This window comes from Larimichthys crocea, chromosome XXIII (assembly GCF_000972845.2).
Source record: "Larimichthys crocea isolate SSNF chromosome XXIII, L_crocea_2.0, whole genome shotgun sequence".
Taxonomy (NCBI): Eukaryota; Metazoa; Chordata; class Actinopteri; family Sciaenidae; genus Larimichthys; species Larimichthys crocea.
The window spans coordinates 6,772,685-6,789,782 of NC_040033.1; the positions used below are offsets into that span (position 1 = coordinate 6,772,685).

Sequence of the window (17,098 nt, forward strand, 5' to 3'; positions counted from 1 at the left end):
GACCCACTGTCTGCCCTGTCAAAAGCCAGTCCACTTCTCAGACGCTGTTTGGGAGGAAGACTCTTGAGGAACTTGCCGACATGCTCTTTCTGGGGAAGGAATCTGAGTAAACTCATTATTCAGGGATGCTTTCTGAACACGGGGTGCAGACGTCTGCGAGCTTGGAGCCGAAACCTTAATTCAAATTAAACCTCACGATATGAGTGAGGCCCGCTGCTGAAAAACAACCACTGTGTGTCAATTACTAGAGATTAATGTAGTAAACATGTAGTAAATGCAGATAATTTCTAAGCACCTGCTCAGTCACAGGGATTTACATTTTAAAAATGCAAAGCTGACTCAATCAGACAAACCTTCTTTTGATGTGTATTGTCAGGTTTCTGCTTGACAAAAGTGTGAAAAAAAAACACATGTACACACATCAGTACAACATGCTGGGAGACAGCTCTACAATTACGCTGCCAAAGAGAAGAATGCTGAAGTTCAGCGCCGCTCTGTTCCTCGATGACAGACGTTTCCTGCTCTTAACTAGTTATGTGTATTGTGTGGATGAGCGGTGAGGCAGCAACAGCTACACGTTTTGTTTTTTTCCCCCCAGAATCTGTTCGAGTGTTTGCCGGCAGTGCAAGACAGAGCTTGTCAGTACTTTTGCAACATTTCCCAGCATCTGACAGCTAGTTCATACTTAGCATCCACACCTGATGGGAGAGTGTAACAGGAGGGAGAACATGACAAAGCCAGAGAGAGACAAAGAGGGCGTCGGCTCCCTGAGTAGCAGGTGACAGGTATCAGATGACGGGAACAGGAAACAGGAGCTAGAGGCAGTCATGTGACCGAGGCCGAGCCCGTATGGGAAGTAGCCCACAGGAGGGGAGGCAACCTCGCTGGCAGAACAGGTGAGACTCGGAGACTGAAAGCCTGTCAGGGAGAGGCTGTGTGTCAAAACAAACACCTTGCTGCAGACACAGAAACACTTCCAGACACTTCCAGACATCCAATGTATGTGAAGCCATACAGCTGCTAATGGACAATCAGCAATTCTTCCATCCAGACTAAACTAATCACCCAATGAAAGCTTCTGCATCAGTGCATTCCTCTCCTCTTGATATCTTCCAGAGCTCCATCAGTGATGAGGGGAAAGCAGTGGACAGTAATGCAATCATGCCTGCGAACAAGTGGTTATGAACGCTCACAAAGATGGCCTTTCACTCCTGAGTGGTCGCTCGCAGACAGGGCTCGTTGGTGTTTTTCTGCCAAACAACTGTGTTGCTGTGCCCGGTTCACAGACCAGCTCGACTCCAGCGCTAAATAAGAATCTTAAGATTTGATTTTCATGTTTATCTTTTTAGCTTTCCTAGAAACTATAAGACGCCGAATAACTTACATAAGTAACGTACTAAATTTGTCCTTTGGTGCGTCCCATTACTTTTAGAGTAGACAAGCTAATTCTATCAATAAAAACTGGACCCGACGTCCCTCCCGTTTCCAACCGACTGCTACTTTCAGATTAAACAATGGACGACTGACAGCACTGTACGGGTCAATGGGTCAACTGGAATAACAAGCTGGAGCAGTGGGATTTAGTGTAAGGCCGCTGATTCTTCGTTGTATTAGCCACAGCAGTCTGCTCAGTCAGGGATATGTGTGTAATGTTAACCCATTAGACGAAGGTTAGTGAGAACCGGTAGGCTGTGTCTACTTTATAACTTTGGGACTGGTGTCGTATATACTGAGAGCCCGTGTGAGAGTTGTTTGCCGAAGGAAGGGAGTGAAGCTGTGCGGCAGAAAGGAGTAGTAAAGGATAGCCGTGTCAGCAGAGGGCAGTGTGGAGTCTGTACAGGATACTAGTCAGCTCAGTCACAGATAAACTATTCCAAACAACAAACTAGACTAAAGCAGACATCAAAACTGTCTGTCGAGTGCACCGAGGAGACTTTCTTTGACCATTTGGCAACTGAAACATCAAACTGCATGTGACCACATGAGTAATAAGTTAGTGTCACAGATGTCCAGAGAAGAAATTACATTAATGACAACTATCACAGCTGCACTGATACTGCTGGACTGGTGTTTGTGTGTGTGTTCGTCTTATCTCCATCGTCCTGCTTTGCTTACATTCCACTCAGAGCGAGCGTGTTAATGCGCCCGAGGATGTGTGTTTGGATGTGTGTACATATGCTTGTGCATTCTGCAGACATCCTTAAAGCACAGGAGGAGGAGGAGGAGGAGGAGAGGTGGGCCTGTGCTGTAGGTCTTTAAGTCAGCACACAGCACCGCTTACAGAGTCTTTACTTTTGCTTACGGTTGCCAAGAACTCAGCATGTGTGTGTGTGTGTGTGTGTCAGGGGGGTAAGAGCTGCATGTCAACATGCATATTTGCGTGTTGGTGTGTATTAGCAAGGGTGGGCGTTCGGTTGAAAGTGTTTACGAGCGTGTTTATGTGCTCTGTAAGAGACTGTAAATCCACAGAGTGGAATGCTAATGTTTGTGGACCTCACATCACTCGGCAGAAACTAATTTAACGTGACTACAGATATCCAAGTCTGTTCCGAGTGTGTGTGTGTGTGTGTTTGTGACACATGTGAGTAAACTGTATGTTCTGTGTGAGAGTAACGGTCGACTGTAGGTGCAGTGAGGTGAAGCCCGGTGTTCACAGAGGCTGCAGTGTTCCAGTCAAGTGACTCCATTTAGCTTACAGTTTCCCTCCAATCATGCCATCAGACTACAGACTGTGCAGGCCCCTCCTGCCCTGCAAACACACTCGCACTACATTCAACCTCCCTCTGAGAGCAGAGTTTAGTGTGCAGGAGACCGTAGAGAAACCCCAGACACTCCACTCCATGTTTGCCCTAAATCATTAACCTAAGGCCAAGTTTATTGTTTCAAACTACTGACATCATTTTCTGCGAGGCAAGTCTCGGGCTGAAGCATCTCGATCAGGTCTCAGCTCGCCTACGGAGGAGTTTCCCTCAATGGATGCGCACATCTCCACGTTTGTTAGAAAGGAGGAAGTCAAACTACATGCCGTCACTAAACCGTCTATTCTTCCCGTAACCCTCGTTCTTCTGTTTTACTCTAACACACTTCCTTTTCTCTGTAAGTGGAATTCCTATTCGCACATTCCAGAGCCTCTTAATCTTGTGCCAAATCTGCCCGGTCGGCCTACTCTGCATGTCCCCACTCTTCCCAATATCAATTCCCTCACAATGCGCACGAACTACACACACACACTGCGTGCACGCTACTGGGGTGAGGGGCTCAAAGAGAGGGGAGGAGAGAGGGAGAGCACATGCTTTTGTGCTGGCCTGGACCCTTTCAGAGAGCGGGGGAAATAAAAAATAAGGGGGATTTGGTTGACTGAGTAACTTGGTCGGTCACTCGGACGGTGAGCCTCATTACTGCACCCTCGTTTCTATAGATAGCTGCAGTCTTTGTTCACTCGGTACATGAGTGACCACAGACACAAAATCAGCCCTGCTGCTGCTGCTATGACTAAACTTATTATCTTCAGTACAGAGTTCTGTGACGCTTAAGGCACCAGCGAGACTGCAGTCATTTCAAGGCCAATGCTAATGGAGCAACATGTGCTGATGTTGCTCCTCTGGCTTGCCAAAGCGTCCCCTCCCCCTGCAGAGTACTGTTTGAAACCCAAAGTTACCAAAAACTTGTGCTCATGAATGACACCCTGACTGCTCCTCCTTCCCCTCCCCTACTTCCCACTGCTCTCTGCTGCTGCTCCACCTCTCCGGGTTCCCTCCATTTTCCTTGGCAGAAGGACAAAAGGCCAAGCAGCCAACCCCACACAGGGCTGTCAGTCACAGGCAAGCTCTCACTGCCCCCCCGCCTCCCCGCAAGCCCAGGCTAGGGGATTCCTCCATTGTCCGAGAGGGCACTGGGGAGAAGAGAGAGGGCTGGACATGGAAGGATGAAGACTTGAAAGAGGAATGTGGCAACGGATAACAAAAGGCAGGAATGACTAAGAAGGATATAGAAAGCGAGTGGGGAGAACAGTGCGGAGAAGAAAAGGAAGATTGTGTGCGGAGTGGAGAAAAGAGGGCTGAGAGAAAGGGAGTGACGGTGGATTATTAATGAAGAATGGAGGGTAAACAATGGATTCCCACAGTGCTCTGGACACTCTGCACCACTAATGGGGACAGAGACTTCAGCCACTGACCAACAAATTATCTCGACCGACTATAGACTCGCTGACTTTCTCTCTTACGGGTGAATAATGTCATTCATTAATCAAAACGAGCAATAAATCAACAGACACTTAATGCGGTTTAATCTTGTCCGTGCAGGCGTGGAGTAGAATGTTTCCATGAGCTTCATGAGAAAAACCCAAAATACTCCACCCACCCTCAACTGTAAACCTACATCCCACTTCCTTTGCCCTCACCCACCGTCTCTCCCACACACTCTCCCCTCTGTTGCTTGCAGCTCAGGTGCATTTGTGAGAAAGAAACAAGCAAAAACAGCCAAATCCACAAACGCACTACAAGCACTACACAGCTGAGCAGAAAGAAAAGTAGGCGTGTGTGTGTGTGCATAGGTCTCTGTATGGCTACTTAATTGAGTTTGTGTGCCGTTATAAAACACTGTGCCTATATGTGTGTGAGTGTTTGTGTTTCACTTAAGTGGCACTTTCAACAGTGTCTACCCTTATCCGGCTCCAGTCCCTTCAGCAGGCCACACAGAGAGAAAAGGCGTGGTGCAGCCTGAAATGACTGACAGCCGAGCTAACTCCCATCTACTTACACCTGCCCCGGCGACTTTGATCTGCGAGGGGAGCAAACACGGCAGAAAGTCAGGCCAGGCAATGGAGGAGAGCCTACCACCACGCTGCTGGCAGTCTTGATCTACAGAAGGCGAACTCGGCTCAGACAAGGAGACGTTAAAAAGGGAGATGAAAGCTGTAATGAATCTTAAAAAACACATTTTGGTCACAGCTCTGCTCTCGCTGAGGGGCAAACATGCGATGACTGTGTGTGGCGGTGGAGATTTCCTGCATGATAACTCACCGAGCATCTTTTCAGTTGAATATCTTTCTACTTTTTGACACGTCAAACTAGTTCATGATCTGTTCGCATGTTCCGTTTTCGTCTTTTCGGCAACCGAGACCTTTGAATTGATGTGAAAAAAGTTCCAGTGTGTGAGATTTAGGGGGCAGAAACCACCGTGTTTCTACAGCAGAAGAAGAGACGAGGTGATTGCAATCATCAGATACAGCGCTACATGCTGTTAAATCCCACACACTGGTCCTTTAAATTTGCATCATAATACACTTTTGGTGCCTCGGGCAGACTGTCATAAATAGTACTCTCATGTTGTCTGTCCTGCGCTGTCATGTTTTCTTTAAAGAGCGTGAGTCAGGAGGAATACATGGATGGTCCTAATTGAAAGGATTTGACCCCTCCAGGCTGTACATACAAACAGTTTATACATGTGAGGGAACCTTTCGTCGAGGAAAACAGGGCGAGCCGACTGAAACGCTGACAGCGTGGCCTGCAGTGAACATCTCAAACTACAGAACAGTCAGATAGTGTTTCCACTAATCTGCAGAGAGTGCCAAAAAACTTCTCTCAAAGCCAATATGGTTAATAAACAACCGCAGTGACAACAAGGGCTTTTCCCCCTCCGGTTTGCCTCCTGGGAATGCTGTCGAGCTGACAATACTATTATGTTTCAGCCGGTCCTGAATGTGCAGCCTGGCACGCCGAGCTTATAGATTCCTATTTAACAGCTGTACGTGATGTCTGTGCTAAGCAAACAGAAAGCCTATATCACACTTGTGTCTGCTGATGGAGACCTCAGAGGGCTGAAGGAGTGGATTGAGAGAGAACAGGTGGACATGGCACTGTGCGGCTAAGAGGCTCTTTCACTCACAGCTACGAGTCACTCTGTGACACATGCAGCACAACAGCATCTTAAAAATCCACATCCGAAGAGGAGGGAATGTGAGAAATGCAGGCAGTGGGAATTAAATATAGTTTACTGCCTTTACAAAGACAGATGTATAATAACGGTAAAGGCTGTGCCATGTGGCGGTCTTGGCTTCCTGTAACAAAGAATGGTGATTGCTTGGCGCTGTAAAGAGATTTCCAGTCAGCATTTTAAAAATAGACACGTAATCCCTCCGCCGTTGCCATATTGGTGGGCTAATCACTGCTTTGGTTACTAAAACCATCACAGTGAGAGAAATGCTCGCGCCACCCGTCCTGGGACGCCGCGTGCATCAAGACAAACGCGCCAGAAGGAGTAAAAGGAAGGGAGCCGGGTGCCGGTCTTCCAGAGTCGCCGTGCAGATTTGCAATCCAAACCACATTCAAAGCAGCAGGCAGGCTGAGAGCGCTTGTCTCGTTTCAGAGCTCTTACACCTGCCTCCGCATCAGATTTCATAAAGCCCGACTAAAACAATCAGAACGCTTAAGAAAGCTGATCGATCGGAGGAACATTAGAGGAAGCAGGAAATGAGCTGAACTACAAACCGTTAGATGGACTGAGCAGCCATGCTGGGTGTTTCTGTAATGATAAATCTAAAAAGGCATCTGTCCAAAGAGAAAGGTGCGGCGTAATAAACACCAACATGGCCGGGAAATGTAAATGCTGACTGGTCGTGCAGGTTTCTGAAAAGCCACCGAGCACATTATGACCACAAAGCGAGCACAAAGGGATGAACCTCAAGTTTTGTTTCTGCTGATGGATTAATGGTCAAGTGAGCAGACACTGCTCCCATTCAGACTTTGCTGTTTAGTTGAACTAATGGCCCCGAGATTCTCCAGCTATGCTCTCACACAGCAGGAATGAATGAAGAGCACAAAACTGCAGAGGAGAGCGTCCACCTCTGCCTCCACCCTCCACCCTCTTTCTCTCTCTCAGACTTCATCACATGCTCTCTTATTCTCTTTCTGTGTTCCCACAAACATGACACAAAACCAGAAGCCCCATTGTTTATAGTCCACTGAGGACGTTTGGCTCTTTCCTGGATGGGCTGGATCCGGTATGCGCTGCCTGCCTGCCAGCTCTCCAGTTTGACAGTGAAGCTCTGCAGCAGGGGGCGGGACTGACATGGCAACCAGGGGCCACTGCACGGCCCAGACATTGTATATACAAGTAATTTGCTGGCTAGTAAGTATACGCTCAACACATAACGTGATCAAAACACTTTAGAAACAAGCACTTTGGCACACAGAAAGACGGGCATTGAGCAGCCTCTGTGGAGGATATGCATATATACATACAGACAAACAAAGATGGTGCTGTGGTGCTTGTGGTTAGAAATGAACGTGGGAGAACCCTCAACACAAGCTTACGCATCTATACTCTCAGACAGAAATAGAGGATCTGGTCCCCACATACAATCTCACAATGTGATACTTTATTTCCAGTAGAGCATGTTATCAAAACTTCCCTTTGTGAAGCTACTAAACGGGGACAATGTCGAGTATTACACCTTCAAAAAAATGAACTGAAAGTGCATGTGTGTGTGTGCACAAGCAGCCTCGGTACAATTGATGCATTGTATGTGCCCAGGTTGTGGCCTCCCTCACAGGATCATGTGGCTCAGTGTCTATCGTTTTCCAGTAACGGTCTTGGCACTCTCCCTCTCGCAGCGGGCTTCACACAGGTCTCTGCCTTTATATTTCTGTCTCAGGAATGTTCTCTGACCGTTTGAAACCGACATGGAAAAAAAAAGGACACCAAGGCGTCATAGCGCCACGGCCTCACTGGTTTCTCCCATAGCACGTTAATATTTGGTTGACCTGGGCAGGTAAACTCACAAACCTCAGAGCTCCGACATTTTTACTTTGAAATGTAGAAGTTTATGGCAACATACTTTTCAAACAACCAAGATTTAGTTCTGCCAAGTTCTGACACACTGCGCAGTGATTGTTATTCACAGAACATTTATAAGTGGATTGCTCAAGTCTCTGCTGACAGACTGAGCGGAGCCTGATGACAAGGATTGATAATCGCTTGGAATTATAATAGCGGATGTTGAATTACCATTAGATTATACCGCAGTGAGCTTCAAACATGACTGCTTGACAAAATAAATCCTCGGTGAATCAAATGCAATAATAAATAAATAAAATTAAGAGACAACTTATGGTCACATCCGTTTACTTGGACCATTTACTGCTAAATACGCTCCAGAGACCGAGTGTCCTCCAGAAAAACCCGACAAAACATAACCATTTTAACAGATAACAGTCCTTCATATAATTCCATGATTCAATCATGCTGGAAATAAAATAACAACATCATGTGCCACCGACAGCTGGCCTGCACAGACATGAGTTTCAAACCATCCAACTAACAAAAATTACACAAGGACCCCCACTGTTTTGGAGCACATACATTAAAAAAGGTCAAACTGTTTGACTTGTAAGCCACCGGGAGGCAAAGCAGGACACAGATAATTCAGTTAACGTACTTAATCCACAGCATGTTGTACATCTGCAGCTCAAGAGGCAGAGCGGGGCCGTGGTTCGATCCCCAGCTCCTCCCGTCTGCATGTCGAAGTGTCCAAATTGCTCCAGAAGGCTGCTATGAATGATGAGCTCCCAAAAACGGATGAGCAGTTGGCAGCTTGCATGGCAGCCAATGCCATCAGTGTATGAATGTGTGTGAGATATGTAGCGGTCAGAAGACTAGAAAGGAGCTATATAAAGTACATATTTACAATTTCTAGGGCGTGGTATTTATTTATACACTCATGGTAGAAATTACTTAACACCGCGGTAATGAAGAAGTGACGAGAGAAACTCGTTGGGCGCGTTAATAATCCTGATAATCCAAATGTGGGCGGGGGACACGAGGTAAACACAGTGCTGTCTTGCTGGCGTCTTGACAAAGCGCTGAGTGATTCTTTTGCTTTTGTTCGTGCATACCAGTTGTAAGGAGCCGTTTATACTTTGCAGGGTTTGGTGTCTAAAATACTCCCAAGTTAGCAGTGGCTCACTAGCTGTTGCTTGCTACAACTCTTCTGTACGTACTCTACGGCTCCATAATTATTTAAACTACAGAGGCTGGAGGGGGGGCATGGCAAGTCAACATTGCCAGAGGTGTTTTTAGAAATTGTGAATCAATTCAGAATCATAATTCTGTATCATAAGGTTTGTAGTGTTCAGTACAGATCAGAAAAGCAAATAAGTCTACAGCACAAACTTCAGTAAGTGGTCCACCAGAGTAGCACAAAGTCACCTCTATGTAGTTCACTGATCTCCCATCCCAGCCTCTGTGGAAAAATAACTGCTCCACTTTAGGTGTTGCTATAAAGTGTCTCTGCCTCGCTGCTGTAGCTTTTTTTTTTTAAACCCAAGGACAGAGTGCGGCTTTGAGAAGAGCACGTCTGCTCTTCCTCTCTGCTTCTTGTGTGACGTGTTCGGCAGAGGCCAAGGTTGCGGCGTTGCGAGCAGATGTGGAACAGCAATTGCGATGGGGGCCTCTGTGCACACGGGGAGGGTACAGTAGGTCTGCAGTGACGGCGAGGACCCAGCCCATCTGGTGTGTCTCTCCCTGACAACAAACGGTAAACGCACCCACCGCATCAGGCAAACCGCCGGCCCTGGGAGATCCATTACCTTGGAGACAGGCGTTTGTTCAATGATTTTGCCAAGGGAACTAGGAAGCAGGAACCTCCCTAGCGACGCTCGACTGAGCCTCGCTTGATTCAGACACATTATCGGCTCCAGGATAAAATGCTGCATCCGAACATCTGCACTGTATCATCAGAAAGAGGAGAGCCATTACTGTGATGTAATCTGGCTTTGTGTCTTTTATCATTTAATTTCCGTGTTGTGAATTTGTAAACACCGGGCCAGAAGAGCACTCGACAATTCAGCACATACGCTGAGCTTCAATACAAGACAGGGGATGCCGTTACTTACGATTACATGCCAAACCCCATTAATATGTCATGGAGACAGCATAATTACAGAGTTGTCTGCACACCCCTCCTACACGACTCCAGAGAGGATCAACGTCAGGAACAACCAAAACACTAGCCCTAAGCCCACAGGCAAGCACATGCTGATCCCCCATCACCGTCTGAAACGCTGCTTTTCACACACGCCCGACGTTATGAACCTGGTTTGTGATAGCGGATCTAAAAATACACTACGGGGGGAACGTGATGATGCACATGAAGAGACTCGCACTGTACTTTAGAGCACAGATAGTACAATTTGTACCTTTGCCAGCATGCCATGTTCGTTGCTCTGACACGTATGAGGTGTGCACTCAATCTGCACCTGTCCTTGACCTTACCTGACACGTTCCCGTGCTCAAAAGAGAAGTTCGATCGCTGAGCTGCAGCAAATGTCACACACACATAAAACCGCTGTTCACGGACTGACATGTGACTCGATGCGTACTCTGCAGCAGGAGTGCTGGGACAGGCTGCAGTTTGCAATGCCTCGTTATCACACATGCAAAATTAAATGATTCAGCATGTGGAATCTTGTTCATTCGTGGGTTGTAGATAACAGGAAATATGAAAGGGTTCTGCTTGTAACCAGGATGAGAACTTGCAGCTGATGTGGTAAAGTGTGCAGCCTGCAGAGGGTAGGTAAGGTGAAGCTTAAGTTCAGGAGTGAAAGCCCAGTCATTTAAACACAAACATCACAGAAGTCAAAAGGAGGGGCTGTGCACTTGAACTCGTACGTACTTTTTGTCTTATCAAAGCTGCCCCGCGATAGTTTCAGCTTTTGCATACTGCACAGCGCAAATAAATCAAAGAAAAGGTGAAGTGAGACAGAGACATGCTCACTCATGTTCGACAAAAGAAAAAAGAAAAAAAATATCCCACTTGAGGGTGAAGTCGAGAAATCTGACTTTAGATTTTTGGGGCACAAACTTGCAGTTCAAAAACACAGATGCTACTGCATCACTGTTTCTGAACTACAAACATATATTTGCATACATACATCTCTATGACCACAATAAACTAATATCAGTCCAGTCAGATTATGCCTCAACATCAATAGGTATTGCCCATGTTAGCTAAAATACAGAAGACACAAAATATGAATGTAAATACACTGAGAAGTGCTACTGAGCCGTCTCCTACATTCTTTCAGCTAAGCTCCTTCTCAATATTCCCATTTGTGTTTTAAGTCCCAGACGTTCACGTGCTGGCTTAATTACAACAGTCTGAATGAGCGGAGGCTGAAATTAAGCTTGATTAACTCGAGAGTTCGACTGAAGTGAGACGCGCGCGTTTATCATACGCGCTTTTGTGTTTGTCTAAGTATAGTGGCTGTGTGTGGGCTTCACCGACAGGAATGTGAAATGAGTAAAGTTCAAGTGTGTGTGTGTGTGCGAGCGAGAGGAGTCGGTGCAGCTTTCAGAGGGCAGGGCAAACTCCTGGAGATTCCAGGCATGCCTGAGTTTCCTCGGATGTCACGTGCTGCAGTGCAAACACAGCTATGCTGAGTTAATTGCACAGCGTGCCGAGCCTCGTGCTCTTCCCCTCCTAAATGTTTCAACCAGTCTTAAAATGACACATATCAGGTGTAAAATAATTCAGCCTTATTTTTATTAAAGACTACAAAGAGCAGAGAAATTTAAACCCCAGCTCAAATGATTAAAATTTTCTATATTTAGTCTCCTGGAGCCTAAATATGTTTTGGTGGCTTTTGGCTGAACTCTCACAACAACGATGGAAGAATTATTATTAGAAAGCTGCCTGGTGGGAGAATTAAAGCAAAGAGAATGAACACAAAGAGTTGTATTGTGGCTCGAGTTAAAATAACTGACCTTTGACTATAAACAATACACTAACTGTCAACACTCGCTGAAGCAGTCATCAGATTTGGCTGTTCTGTTGAGTCCATGTCGACTGACTTAAAAAAAAAAAAAAAAAAAAAGTAAAGACATCAACACAAGAAAGGGGAAAAGGAAAGGGTTAAGTGCTGAGAACAAAAACATATTCACATGGGAAAAAAAATCACGACATTCTTGCAGAGCTGGAGATGAATAGACGCGCTCGAGGGGGGGGTCCAACTGACTGATGGACACGCTGATGTGCACACACATGCAACCGTGGTGGACACGAACCGCTTCTTTTCTACAGACCTGTTACTGCTTCGTTTGTTGTCCGTCAGTGGCATGACACGTAACATGCGTGTGTGCCGCTTTGTCGTCTCCAAAGAACCACGCTGTGCTTTCTATTGACCTATTCTCTGTCAACACACAAACATTCACCCATCAGCACCTCTGCTGGAAGCCTGAAACCGGTCATGTGGCACAGTCCGCACACTGAACATGCGTTATATTGTGTTTGCTCAGTAACCAATAAACCGACCATGACTGTGCGTCATTGTTAAAACTCTCAAACTTTATTCCACAAAGGTGGCCATAACTGAGTAACAACAATGTTAATATGTTTCATTCATATGTGGGAAAGCAGCAGATTTTTTTGCGCAGCATTGACACAACACTATTATTTATGTCTTTTTAATCTTTGGAACTTGACTGCACGCTTCAAATTCAATCTATAAATCATAAGAGTGTTATCTTCACATCAAATCAGCGCGTTACAACACATAATAGTGAAAGTAGATAAAGCTAATCAACGCTCTACCGAAATAGCAGCTCAAACCTGTGTGGAACGGATATGCACAAAGCTAGAGGAGAATGCATTAATGCAGAACGCTGTAAACAATTGTTTGTTTCAGTTTTAAAAATCATTAAAAATGTCTGTACTTTCAGAGAGGTTTCTAATTTATTGCATGTGGTTAAAAGGTGATCACATGACGGCTCTTTTATAGAGCTCTGTGCACAGACAGGAGCACATGTTGATCACAATTTAAACAGTGGAGATGTGATAAAAGCTGGATAAAACCACAGGAAATAAAAAGCTTTCTCTGCAGACTATGGACTAAAACACGCTCATAAAACTTTAATCGCTATGGACTTCACAGCTGAAGATGCACCTTAAGCAGACTCCAGCAAAAAGGCATCATCAAACACGACACAGCAGTTTCCTGGCATATAAAGACAAAGAAAACATGTAATTTAATGACACTGATGGGAGGCAAAGTCAATAAAGTGATCAATAGGGAGAAGTAGAAGTAGAACACAGCAATTTAGATAAGATTGAGTTGTAGATGATTATCCAGTCAATGTTAACTTTACTGATCGGGAAACACAAAACACTGAGCTCTGCAATACAGCACTGATACTGCACGGCACACATTTGCATTTTATCAGTCGGCAGGTACGTGCAAACTTCAGAAGTGTGGAAAAAGTCTAAAAAGCTGCTTGGCCGTCTAACAAAAGTCTTTCAGCACAACGACAAGCAAAGCTCTCTGCGTCACTGATAGACATTTAAAATATGTTCCCAGATTTAATTCAGTGATTTATGCCTTGGGTTGCGCAGGATGATATATCGCTCATCTGCAGCAATTTTAACAAGTTTCAAAAATCAAAAGCAGAGACAGCAGATCTCAGCGGAGTGAAAAACATTTCTGAGAAATGCACAACATAGTAGTTTAGAGACAATCATCAATTAAAATTGGCCGAGTTGGGGAAAAAAATATTCCCCAAATGGAACCAAATGTTTGCTCTCTGGAGCCCTGCCGATGACAGGCGCTGAGAGTCTAACGGGGAGTATTCGAGTCACTGCCGCAGCCACGAGTGTATTACTGTGCCGCCTTTATCACGACTCTTGAGCTCTTGGGCTTAACATTCCTTCACGGGTTGGTGCAACATCTTGTGAGATTACAGAGAAACAAGGTGCTTTACATTACTTATCATAAACTCTATCAGCCGGAGACGCTGCAAGTGCCGAAATGTGGAGAGGGAACAAAACAGAAAAACACTGCTGTACTAAGACAACAGTAAAACATAAGCTGATACATCTCAAATCTCCTGGTTTTTAATGCTTGGATTTAAAAAGTTCCCTAAATGCTCTACAAAACAAAATGTCCAATATGGAGATGGCCCCACAAAAACAGGGCATTCCACGGCTCACTTGATTATTCCCGCTTCCTGGCTCGCAGAGACGCTCCCAACAAAAAGGAATCAACAAGAAAAACACGGGCGTCAACAAATCAGACTGGCCCGGACATAGACGCTGACTGAGTGCCTGCGCTGCCCCACAGAAAAAACAAAAAAACAGGGCTTTGTGTGGGCCCTGAAGCAGCTCCAGCACTGCGACTGACCCAGCCAGAAAGTGGCCACCTGTTTCATAGAAGCTGAGCAGCTTTGTTGTGGTAGCTGTTCTGCTGAATACATATAAAAACACAGCGTCTTCCTCTGAATCTAGCAAGTCTACTGTAAATACTAAATTGGATGGAGATAAGAGAGCTGAAGGTGAGGGATGGTGACCCGCCGGTACAGAGAGGATGTACGGGCTATCGGGTTTCACGGTGATAGATAGAGGCCTTCAATGGCCGTGTGTGGCCAGCAGATAAAGGGCAGCATTTGTTTGTGGTTGGTTTTAATGCCATCCTGGACGACCTTTCCCCCCCCCACGGGGACATCGGCACCCTGACAGATTAGCCTCAAAGGACCATTTGTGCGTCTGAGAGTGGAGTTTCTGAGCTCGTGCATGATCAAACGGCTTCAGAGACCCCGCATCCTATCCCCAAAATGTCATTGCTGGATTCAACCACTCCAAACTTCACGCATCCGTCGACGGCGGAGGTCGAAATCTGACGAGTTAAAAAAGGTGCAAACGACAGTCAGACAGTTTAATCAAACATCTGGCACGAGATGACCTCAGACTGTACTGCTAACAGGATGGGGAGTAACAAGCCTCTTACAAGGCAATTACAACTGGCTGATAAGTTTGTCTGTGTTTACCCAGCCTTATTGACTGCTAACAATGTGTTTTCAGGGCATTTCCTTCTCAAGATAGCGCCTGTGCAAGTTTTCTGGTTTGATTTTAATATTTAAAACTTTAATTTAGCCTCTTACATTTATTCATTTAAAGATTTTGGACTGTCCGGATGTTAGTTGTAGCCCTAAAATGATGCATTTTAAAGACAAACACCAGCCACACAGTAAAGTTTGAGTCTTGCTTTGCATTTTAGTTTGTGTGTGTGTTCATAATAAGGATTTAAATGTGCCACTCCCTGGATACTGCCCTTTACGTCTTCGGGTTTCTAAACACTGGCTGCTGACGGGATGAAATCAACACATAAATACAGTGCAGTGAGAAAATGGCGTCACCTTGCACATCTTGTCCGTGTGTATTTAATGCCTGTAGCCAGCGGAGCTCCCGCCCTATCACAGAGCTCCAGCAGGGCATGCAGCCCAGCCGCAGACTCTCCCCTATCGCAAACAGCTGCCGCCACCACAGCCATCAATTATTCACCGGAGCTTTGGCTCCTTGTTTACCTTTGGGGCCTATGACCAAGGCCAGGAGTGTTAGGTCCAAATCACACTGCTGAGAACCAAAAAAAATGAAGCAGGGAATCATTGAACGCATGTCACGTGACAGCCTGAGCCTGTACAGGAAATGCTACTGTGCTGTAAGTCAACAGGACCACACAGGGTGGAACAGGGTGGGTTATAATAATGGGACTTTGAGCTATGAATCATGATGGGATGGGTCTTATTTTATCGATAACAGTGCCATTATAGTTCCCTTATCGATTCCTGAGCAATTATCTGTGTGGAAAAAGTTCTACACAGTTTTTCCATGTCAACACACATTGTCTCTGAGTCTGAACACAGAGTAGAAACAAAGGGAAGCGACATCTGTCGTCATGTAAAATGGATGAAGAGAGAATGTTTGTATAGTATTTGTTTTCATTTAGGTTTTATTGGTCATAGAAAGAATCTGCTAAGCCTGCCTGTGTAGCAGTAATATTATTATAACAAGATAGTTACCCTCGGTAACGGGCTTGCTGTTCATAGACCTTAAGCTCAGATAATGCAGTTGTAGTAGTATGTCATTTTACACACACGTAATAGCACTGACGTCATTATTTCTCATGAACTGAAGCCACAGTTTGGTTTCTTTCTTCCTGCCCACCATGACTCCTTGTTGCGAGTTTCTAGCAGCATCGATAAACGAGTTTGGTGTCACTGTTTTGTGATATGTTCTCAACTCCAGCCAGTTCTCGATTCCCAGCTATAGAGCAGTGTTTCTTAACCTCAGGTAGGCTTGCAACCAATGCATATTTCCTTTATTTTTTAATTAATCTGTGTCACACCTTCTCAAACAGACTTCAAATGCTGTTCAAATTGCTTTGTTTTGTCCAATAAACGGTCCAAAAGGACGATGAAAGGAAGGAATCATGCATGGATTCACTACATGCACCTTGCAACCACTGGTGTGCAGCTTTATATCCAAAAAAACGACAGGCGGGTGTCTTTGTGCATGCTTTATAGCTGCAGTGTGTGTCGCACAGTATGCTTGACATTACCCAGCCAAGAATGCATGATTTCGCAAAGTGAAAGGAGTGGAGGGAGCGATGGTGTGTATGTGCCTGTCAGAGCAGAGAAGATCCATCTACACCGCACAGAGGTCTCCGGGGGACCGGCTGTTAGCTCTGTGACCACTTCCCTGGCTGCTGCTTTCCCACCTGACACTGCATGTCAGCCTCAGACTCTGGTGTTCACGGATAGATGGATGGATGGATGACCTCCCCGAACACCAAGAGTCCCAGAGGGATAGAGATCAGTGGAGCTCAGCTGAGCTCCCACTTCCACTAGTGTAGGTGCCAGAGCACTCCCTTCTCCTGTTAATCCATCTCCGGAATAAAATACACCCCCCACTACCACTACATATTCACTCTCACACACACACACACACACACACACACACACACCTCCCGTTAACCCTCTGTCCCACCAGATTGGGGGAGGGGGGCAGGCAGGATGTGAGACCAGCTGGTCATCAGCTCAGACAAAGAAACCTGCTGAATGTGCTCTCGCATCAAAAAGAATCTCAGATCTCTCACACTGCTGTTTCTTCGTGGCCTCAAACACTTTTAAGAAGAAGCACTATGAAACACAGAGCACGATCCGGATTACAGAAGTTTTAAAAACACCACCTCTACTTCTGTTTTTTCGTCGTGCTTTACAAATCAGGGTGGGGGCGGGGGGGTGAGTCGCAGCCACAAACTGAGGAAATCAT

At 45.7% G+C, this 17,098-nt stretch overlaps 1 protein-coding gene across 10 annotated transcripts in view; it reads right to left on the minus strand.

Moving 5' to 3' along the window:
* Positions 1–17,098, minus strand: part of scrib (scribble planar cell polarity protein) — a 58,310-nt gene that overhangs the window by 36,099 nt on the left and 5,113 nt on the right. The gene's annotated exons all lie outside the window — the stretch shown is intronic.